This window comes from Lissotriton helveticus, chromosome 5_1, assembly GCF_964261635.1.
Source record: "Lissotriton helveticus chromosome 5_1, aLisHel1.1, whole genome shotgun sequence".
Lineage (NCBI taxonomy): Eukaryota > Metazoa > Chordata > Amphibia > Caudata > Salamandridae > Lissotriton > Lissotriton helveticus.
The window spans coordinates 2093747827-2093756849 of record NC_136065.1 but is presented as its reverse complement, the minus strand read 5'-3'; positions in this window follow the sequence as shown (position 1 = coordinate 2093756849).

Sequence of the window (9023 nt, the reverse complement as noted above, 5' to 3'; positions counted from 1 at the left end):
AACAGTGATCTCTGTTCCCATGGCCAACATGATAGGCACAGAAAGTAATATGTGGCAACATAGATCTAATCATGCTAACTATTTAAAAAGCAATACACGTAAAAAGTGGACCAGAGAGGAGCCTACAGGAGGCAGCCCCCACAGTACCATCCAGAAGAGTAGGCCAGAGTTGAACACACAAGTAAACACCAACAATTTGTCCCACACACTTTACATGACAAACCACTTACTCCTGCCATCCTATTAACAGGAATAGGATTACATGACATTGCAGTCATCCCAGGAATCAGCTCTGATGAAGAGTCAACAATAGAAACATTAAAAAAATTATTTCTCTATCCTAGAGCACAAAATATGAATTGTACCTCATCCTCATATAACTTTATTTCGATCACAAAAATCATAAAGGCACAGCACAAGAAAGATGCGATGCAAAATGTAAAAAGATTGGTCTTGAATGACAAATACCATAAAATAGTTTAAAAACGGGTATAATAAAACCAGATATGATATACAGTGCGGCATACAATACATTTGGAGCGCTTAATCCCCAGTGCATGCCAGTATCTGGAGAGACCATAGACCATTACTCTGCTTGTGTCGGTGGTCAAGATTCTCAACACCTCGAGATAGTGACCAGGGCCAACCAGTCTACATAGCAGAAATATAAATTTTTTCCTCAAGGATTTATAGTGTGGACTGAAAAAAAGTAAATACACAATTGATTCTAGACTGACATTGCACACAAAACTCATAACTAAAAGCATTCCGCCACTTTATACAAAACAATGATGTGGATAAGGTCTTGTAGCGAAACTTGAAGAATAGTTTGAATGCCAGAGGGGGGACTATTTCATCATTAGTATCCTCAAAGCGGGAGGCAAGTTTGAAATTTAGGAATTCAATAGTTCAGCATCCCTCAGTTTTTGCCAAGACCTTTTCTGAGGTGGCTTCCCAAATCACTTTCAGCCTAGCCCTTGGTGTGATGGCCAGACTTTCCGGGTTTGACCAAAACCCCTCCATCCCCAGCCTCCCCAGTAAAACCCTCAGAGAACTAAACTAGGGGATCGAAGTTACCTGGGGGAATTTCAAGAGGCCAATTAGAGCATGAGCTCATCCACGGACCACAGCCTGTGCCAGAAGTTTATAATTCAGTTTATGGGCCAGCTGTCTCTAAGCAAGTTCCGGGTAGAGGGGGTGTCGGAGGGGTACTAGAGGGTTGGTCAACCAGGGATCTAAGAAAACCATTTTCAATGGAAGACAAACAATTAGTATTACCCGTGCCCCAGAGTTCTGCTCCATAGAGGACCCCACCCTAGGACCTTGATATTCTAGTTTTCCAAGGCTGGAGCTAACTCCATGGACAGGGTTTTCCTGTGGATTTTATTAATGTGAACCGTCTGTCGGATTAGTTGTCGTTTTGCTTTCTCGATGTGGGCAGCGCAGTCTATTGCCAGGGTCAAGTGAACACCTAGATAATCAAAAGCATCAACTAGCCCCAGTTTGCTACTTCCAACTAGCACAGGTCTTTCAGAGGCTTTGGCCATTCCTCTAGTGAAAATCATATGAATTGTAACTATAATAATACAAATACAAGGTAGCATCAACAATTGCCAAAAGCATATAAAAGAAAAACTCAACATATTAGCTGGATGATTTTATAGCTATTCTACCGTCATTTTTCAGTTCTGTGCACTAGACTAATTCTAGAACAGCAGACACTAGAAAGCGTAATTTGAGTTTCGAAGATGGTTCACACCTGTATACCTGTATGCACAATATGGCTAATATTCAAGTACAATCCATGGTCTGTTATTTTTGTCATTCAAAACGCAATGCTCACTCCCTGAAAGATTCAATTGGAGTCGATGATGCATATCTGCACAGCCTATCTCATCACCTGGAGTGAAGGTTCCTCTTTGGCCCCTCACTCCTTGTGCTCAGGTTTCATAGCATTATTTAGTGTGCTCAGCTTTTGTAAGATTTTGTCATGGTTAGAACATTTTAAAATAAACTATTCGCAATTAGCAGAGTGGTCGGATAACCTTCGATTTGTTTTCTTTCTGTAAGGTTGTGTTGTTTTGAACGATAACAATAAATGATACACATAGTTATCACCTTTCTAGAAACTTTTCAAAAATTAATAAAAACTAATGTAGAAGAGAATAGAATAGTCAGGTTTTAAATTAGGTACTGTGAAAATATTCAAGTGAACCTACACGTCCTGCCAGAGGGCGCTGCTGCTTTCTGCTACTTGAATAGACATTCTACTCGAGCGGCAGCTTCCTTTACGCGACCGGCAGATTTCTCGACACGAGCAGTCACGACTTGCCACGAGCCGCCCAAGTTGAGAAATCTCCCTGGGAGGATGTCTAGTGTGTGTTTTTTTCTTGCGAGCGCTTGCCAACAAAAACTCCGCCGGCAGGGCGGAATTCTTAACCGATCCGCACTCAGGATATCGAACTACCTCTCAATAGCTTTTTGAGATACAGCTAAGTTCATACTGCAGAGTAGAGAGAAGTCCCACAAGAGGACAAAAAGGTCAAGGTAAAAGTGGGGAGGCAAGACGATCACAGAGGAAGACTGGGGATGGCGATGACCAGGAGCTGAGTAGTGCTCATGTTATTGTGAGTAAAAATAAAATTCAGTCAAGGTATGTAGCAAGAATAAGTAAAACCTCCATAATTCGGCTACTATAGGTGCCCATGGTCAAATGCTCGGTTTCAACTGCAGGAGTTACACAGCTGGAAAAACATTGTTAAATGGCTCAAATCAAAAGCAAAACAGCCCAAAATTTCTAAAGAAATTCATGTTCTGAAACCAAGCATGTCTTCCAAGGACAACAGTGATGGTATTCAGAAATATGTACATACATCCTTCAGATCAGAAACCAATAGTGCATCCATAGTCTGCAGAAGGGGCATTCTATCCTTTTGGGAGTTTTTAAGTGTATCCTTAATATCAAGATAAACGGCATACAGTAACTACTCAGGACATTTGCATACAACCTAAAGTAACTGATTTACATAACAGTAATTGATTAGTTAGCTGAAGAAATTGGTATCCTTACAGGATAGATATAAAACCTTTCTAAGACCAGGGTTATATTAGCAGAAGGCGAGCAGTCGCTCAATCCCATAGTGGTTCCTAGTATATACCACTCAGAGATAGCTATTGCCAGACACCTGACGGTTAAAAGTTAAAGGCTTAAGGTTAATTTATGTTGGATCGCTATTTAAAACACATAGATAAATATAAACACCTCACAATTACTTTAGGTGGATGTGTTAACATGTTATACGTCCTACATTTCTATATTTGTTTTATCACCTTTCTCTTTACATACCAATTATTACAGTCCAGCAAATTAGTTGTCATATGTCAAACCAATGAGTTATCTACCAATTATGTCCTGCTTCATTTGGAATCCTTAACAACCCAGATGAGCCATTAAATAGCTTCAGTTGCCCATAAAGGATGATGAGCTTGTTCATAATGGAGTCTTGTTTTTCCGAGACACTTATACTTAACATCTTCAATTAAGTAGATCAGAGATGTGCTGTTCACGCCTGGAGCCCTGGAGATAAAAAAGAACATAAGACTTGCAAGATTTAGTCCTGATAAACATTTTGAAAGTCTTTAAAGTTGTAGAACCTTATGGGCATTTCATCCCAGCTGCCCAGTACCTTCCAATAATATTTTAAAGGGTGTCAGGGCACGACTATGCTTAAAGATTATTTTTTCTTATTACTAATTTTCAATTCTGCAGCCAGATAAATATTGATTTTCAAATTACAAATGTATTCAAATATTTTAAAATGTACGACTGCTTTCATCATTTGTATTGTTACCTAGCTACACTCTAGGGGTCGAAACTTCGACTTTCCTTTCCTTCCAACCACCTGCTGAAGCCATCTCAAATAATAAAACATGTTGATGAGCAATAGGCATGGTTTTCAAGAGTGAAATACCCATTTAGGGGGTACTACCTGTTGGCCTTGATTCACCACCAATTGCCAATTATAACTGTGAATTTTAAATTAGTCTTCCATTGTTTAGGCAAGAGATCTTTTTATCACTTATTTCTTCACGTGCACTTCTATATCTTCACACTCCTTTGGGCACAATTGTAATTGTATTCAATACGTCAAAGATGTACTCTTTATTTCCCTTCTACGCATTGTGATTAAATAACAGTGTGCTTAACCTTTCTATCATTCTTGAATTTTCTTTTTTATGTACATGATCATTTCGAATTGTTTGTTTTGTCGTATAGACTGTGAACTGGGACCCCTCTTTCATATGTATCGCATTGCACCCAGGTCCCAGTGACTCTTTTGGGTATACCCGTCTACTGTACTTGTTTCTGAGCAGGTGCTGACCTGCAAGGTTTTTCTATTGATTTAATCAACCCATCACTATGGTGGAGAACCAATTACTTTCTTCCACGGAGGAGTACATTGCTCAACTAATACAAGACCCTTCCAACACATTCCTTTCAGTCACTACACCCAACATAGACTTTACTCTAAATGATAAGATCTCGCAGCTCGAACGCCTCGAGAAAAAATTGATTCGCACTCGACTTCATGGCCACCTGTTAACTAAATACTTACAGGAGAATATCATTCCAGTGGGTCTACAGATAAAGATAGAGCCAGCAATCTTTGTAGAAGTCCCTAAATTTAAGGAGGGTTTTAGTTTTGTTGCGAACAACTGCTCCCGGCACTGGATGGTGCTGGGAGTAGAAACCGCAGCAGAACAAATCCAGGCACTAACCAAAGAAATCGCCGCCCTTAAAGCTGAAATTGCTGGTGACACCACCCTTACGAATGCCAAGGACGCCTTGACCAACTTGCAGGCTACTCTAAAGTATTTTGAAGTGAACACCCAGACAAAAAAACTGGAGAAACTGTCACGAGACCTACGTCTTTTTGACAAGAAGAGCGTATATCCATATCTACTACTTGACTATTACAAAAAGGACAACTAGGGCCGTTTTACTAATCGACCACGAGGGGGTTACAGAGGACGTCCGAATTTCACTACTTTCTCTGATTCCTCGTATAGCTCTGGCAGTGACACTGAACAACCCGGCCCAAGTACAACGAACAATTATCAAGAATTTGGATATCCACCCCAATACCCTCAATACCCTTTTTTAGGACAAGCCCCATGGAGACCACCCAGAGCCCGTGGCAACAACTGGTCGAGGAGACCTCCACGCGGCCGTCCACAGAGCGACCCGAATTGGGACGGGGGCCGAAGCCAAGGCCAGAAGCAAGTAACCTTCCCACCAGAGAGCCACGGAGAGATATCGACAAGGAGGAAAGTCTGTCGCTGGTGACTAATCCGGTTATAAACATCTCATCCCACACCCTGAATGAGGAAGAAGTCAAAGTCCTTAACAGAGGCCTATCCTATGTACCGACCTCTCCACCTAATAAATTTGCTCTGAAAACTGAACTTTATAGTTTCTTTCGTAAAATCCGTTTGAGATTTTACTTTAAGAACTCCACGACACACCAGAGGACGTCACAGACTGGTTTACGTGAACCATCCACGTTTTTTCCACCAACATATGCCATGACTAACAAAATACTAGCATATGAGGAGATGGTTTCCCGAGAAGTAGATAAGATTGTGGATACACGTACATATATTAAATTCAACACCAGCATAGCGGAAAAAGAAGCCTTAAACACTCTCAAAGACAACAAGAGGGTTGTCATCAAACCAGAGGACAAAGGTGGAGCCATAGTGGTTCAGGATGTGGATAAATACAAAGAAGAAATCTATAGACAGTTGACAGACGGGGTTAGCTATTCTAAACTATCAGCTGACCCTTCGAAACTGCTGGCGCAAGAGATCCTCCGAGTCACCCAGGGTGGACTAGACCAAGGATATATCACAGATCAAGAATTTCATTTTTTCAACTCACGTCATCCAAGACTACCAACTTTATACACCTTGCCCAAGGTCCATAAAGACATGTTCAACCCACCTGGTCGACCGATTATATCCGGTTGTGGTTCCATGCTAGAACCACTATGCAAGTATGTGGATCATTTCCTTAAGCCTATTGCTGAAAATACTAGAGCCTACCTCCGTGACACGATGCAAACAATCAACATGGTGGACGATCGTCCATTTGATCTAACCAAACAACTTTTGGTAACCTTTTATCGTGTCACTATACAGGAGCATTCCTCAGATTGCTGCACTGCACACTGTACAAAGAGCTCTCGGCCGTAGAACAGCACCAGTCCCAGTCCCTACAGATTTTATCATTGATTTATTGAGAATAGCCATGATGAAAAACTTTTTCATTTTTCAAAATGAGTTCTTTCTCCAAACCAAGGGAGTTGCTATGGGCGCTGCATTTGCTCCAGATCTTGCAATCATCTTTATGGCTGACTACGAGGAGCAGTATATATTCAACAACTCTAACCCATTCAGTCAAAATATAGACCTATGGGTTCGGAATATAGACGAGGTGCTGATGATTTGGACTGGATCAACATCAGACCTACAGAGCTTTCACACCTGGCTGAATGATAATAGCCCCGATATCAAATTTACAATCCAATCGCATGAGAAACATATTGATTTCCTTGATATTAAAATCTTTGAAGAAGAAGGTCGCCTTCAAACTACTCTTTTCAGAAAGCCGGCGGAACGGAATTCCCTGTTAAAATACAGCAGCCACCCGAGTGGGTTGAGGGACAATCTACCTTTTGGGCAGTTCCTGCGTCTCCGCAGGAACTGCTCACGTAAAACAGATTACATGTCAGAATCGGAGGAACTCACTTATCGTCTGCAAGATCGAGGCTACCCTATTAGACTCATTAAACTGGCAAGGAAGCGGGCATGGTATAGCCCCAGAGAAGAACTGCTACAACCAAGAGACAGAGGTGATCCCCATACTGATCGGATGATCTGTGTAACTACTTTTTCGACTAAAAGTAATGCCATTAAAAAAGTCATGAACAAGCATTGGGCACTCATTTCCGATGACATTCAACAACAGGGGCTTCCCCTCCATGCATACAAACTAGCAAAGAACATCAAAGATCGAGTTGTTCATTCATTTCTTTAAACTCCAGAACCACCAACTGTACTGTCACTGTGGAACCTTCCACCCATTCTAGGCCACCACAGATGCGGATCCTGTAAGACATGCCCGATGACAATACAATCCAAAGAATTTACGCACAATCAACGCAAGATCACTCTAAAATCACATACAAACTGCAACTCAGTCAATGTGATTTATGCAATTAAGTGCCCTTGTGATCAACTTTATGTGGGACAAACGCAACAAAAAGTAAAATCCAGAATATTGCAACACTGTAGCAGGATACGATGTGACGTACAAGGGGCACCTTTGGTTGAACATTTTAAGAGACTGTGCCATGCTCCAGATACAATTAAATGGATTGTTCTAGAGAAAGTTACGCTTGACCCAGAGGGGACAATATCAGCAAGATCCTGAACATCCGTGAATCCAAATGGATGCCCCTGTTTGACTCCGTGAACAATGGTCTTAATGAACTGGAAAGCAGCCACACTCAACTGGTGACACTGTCAAAATAACAGGCTATTATAATTTTCTCATATTTCTCTCCTATTTGATATTCTGCTAATTATTGCACCAGAGACCTTTACATATGACACATTTTTAACATAATTCTGGGGCACACCCAGTCAGGGTCATGTCATCCTAATATACAGACTCGATGATACCACTCCTACAATATGCCGCAATAATGTGACACTTTCATCCTCATGCTTGAGAGATGAGTGTTTGTTCGTATAAAGTTTTTTGAGCAGATATGTATTTTATTTTTACCATCTTAAGATAGGGTTGCCGCACTCTCATATCTCGAGTGGTGCAGACTCGCTTCCTAATTGATTAATTTTTACTAGTCCCACTATGTTTTTCATTCTATTCTAGATTAACCCTTTGCCCATGAGGTGCTGCCCCACCCCTAAACGTGTTTTTCTAGACTCACTCTACCTTTCTAATTGAATAAAACCACTTTTGAGATAATTGTGCAATCAATGTTTTAAATACAACGCATTGTGACACTGTCATCTTGGGCACTAGACCCTCATGTTTGGAGAGGTTCGCGCCTTTATTATTGTTGCTCTGATCGTTTTTGACAAATATGCACTGATACGATCTTTTATTGCATTGACATGATCTTTTATGGCACTGGGAAATATTAGTTTTGGGACTATTGGCAGACCTTTACATCTTTCCTTTTTTCTGTGGCATCTTCACATATAGTCTTTCCACTATTATCATACGCATTGTGCGTTAGTCTACGTGCACGTGCTGGACACGACTCGCACTCTCATTAACAGAGACAGCACATCGCTTACTCGTTTTGCCAACGTAGGAGGTTGACACAGATTCCCGTGACTTATCGAAAGGCTCTGATACAACAGGTATGCTTTCTCCACTCTGTAACACGTAATTTTGTACTTCTAGTACGATCTTATTGGGATCAGTATTCTCCACGTCCCCCATTGTTTACCCCTTTTTCTAGAGATTGTATCGACCGCGGACGCGGCGAACATAGAGGCTTTTTCATCACTCGACTTTAGACCGGCTAGGCTACCGCAAGTAAGTGGCCTCCGCCCCTTACCCGCCCATCTTTCCTATTTGCCTCTATGTATTTGGTACCTTGGTTATTTGATATTAGTTGCTCCTAATGCTGCTCCCTCCGTGTTTTTTAATGCGTCTCCAAAGCAGCAAAGTCAGATGAAAGCGCCAGCATTTTGATTGAATATATCGTGTTATTGCACATTGAAACCACTAACTGTGAGTCCCCTTGTACTTCAATCACTATGTAATTTTGTACGATTGAATCTTTTAGGTAACATGGTTAATAAATAGTTTCGCTTTGTATATATTACAGATTATCACCCTCCGCCATTTTGGAGCCGGCTGGCCCATTATAGTGATGTTTAATTGACACGGTAATTTGACTTTTTACCATTTTTGGTTTCCTCTT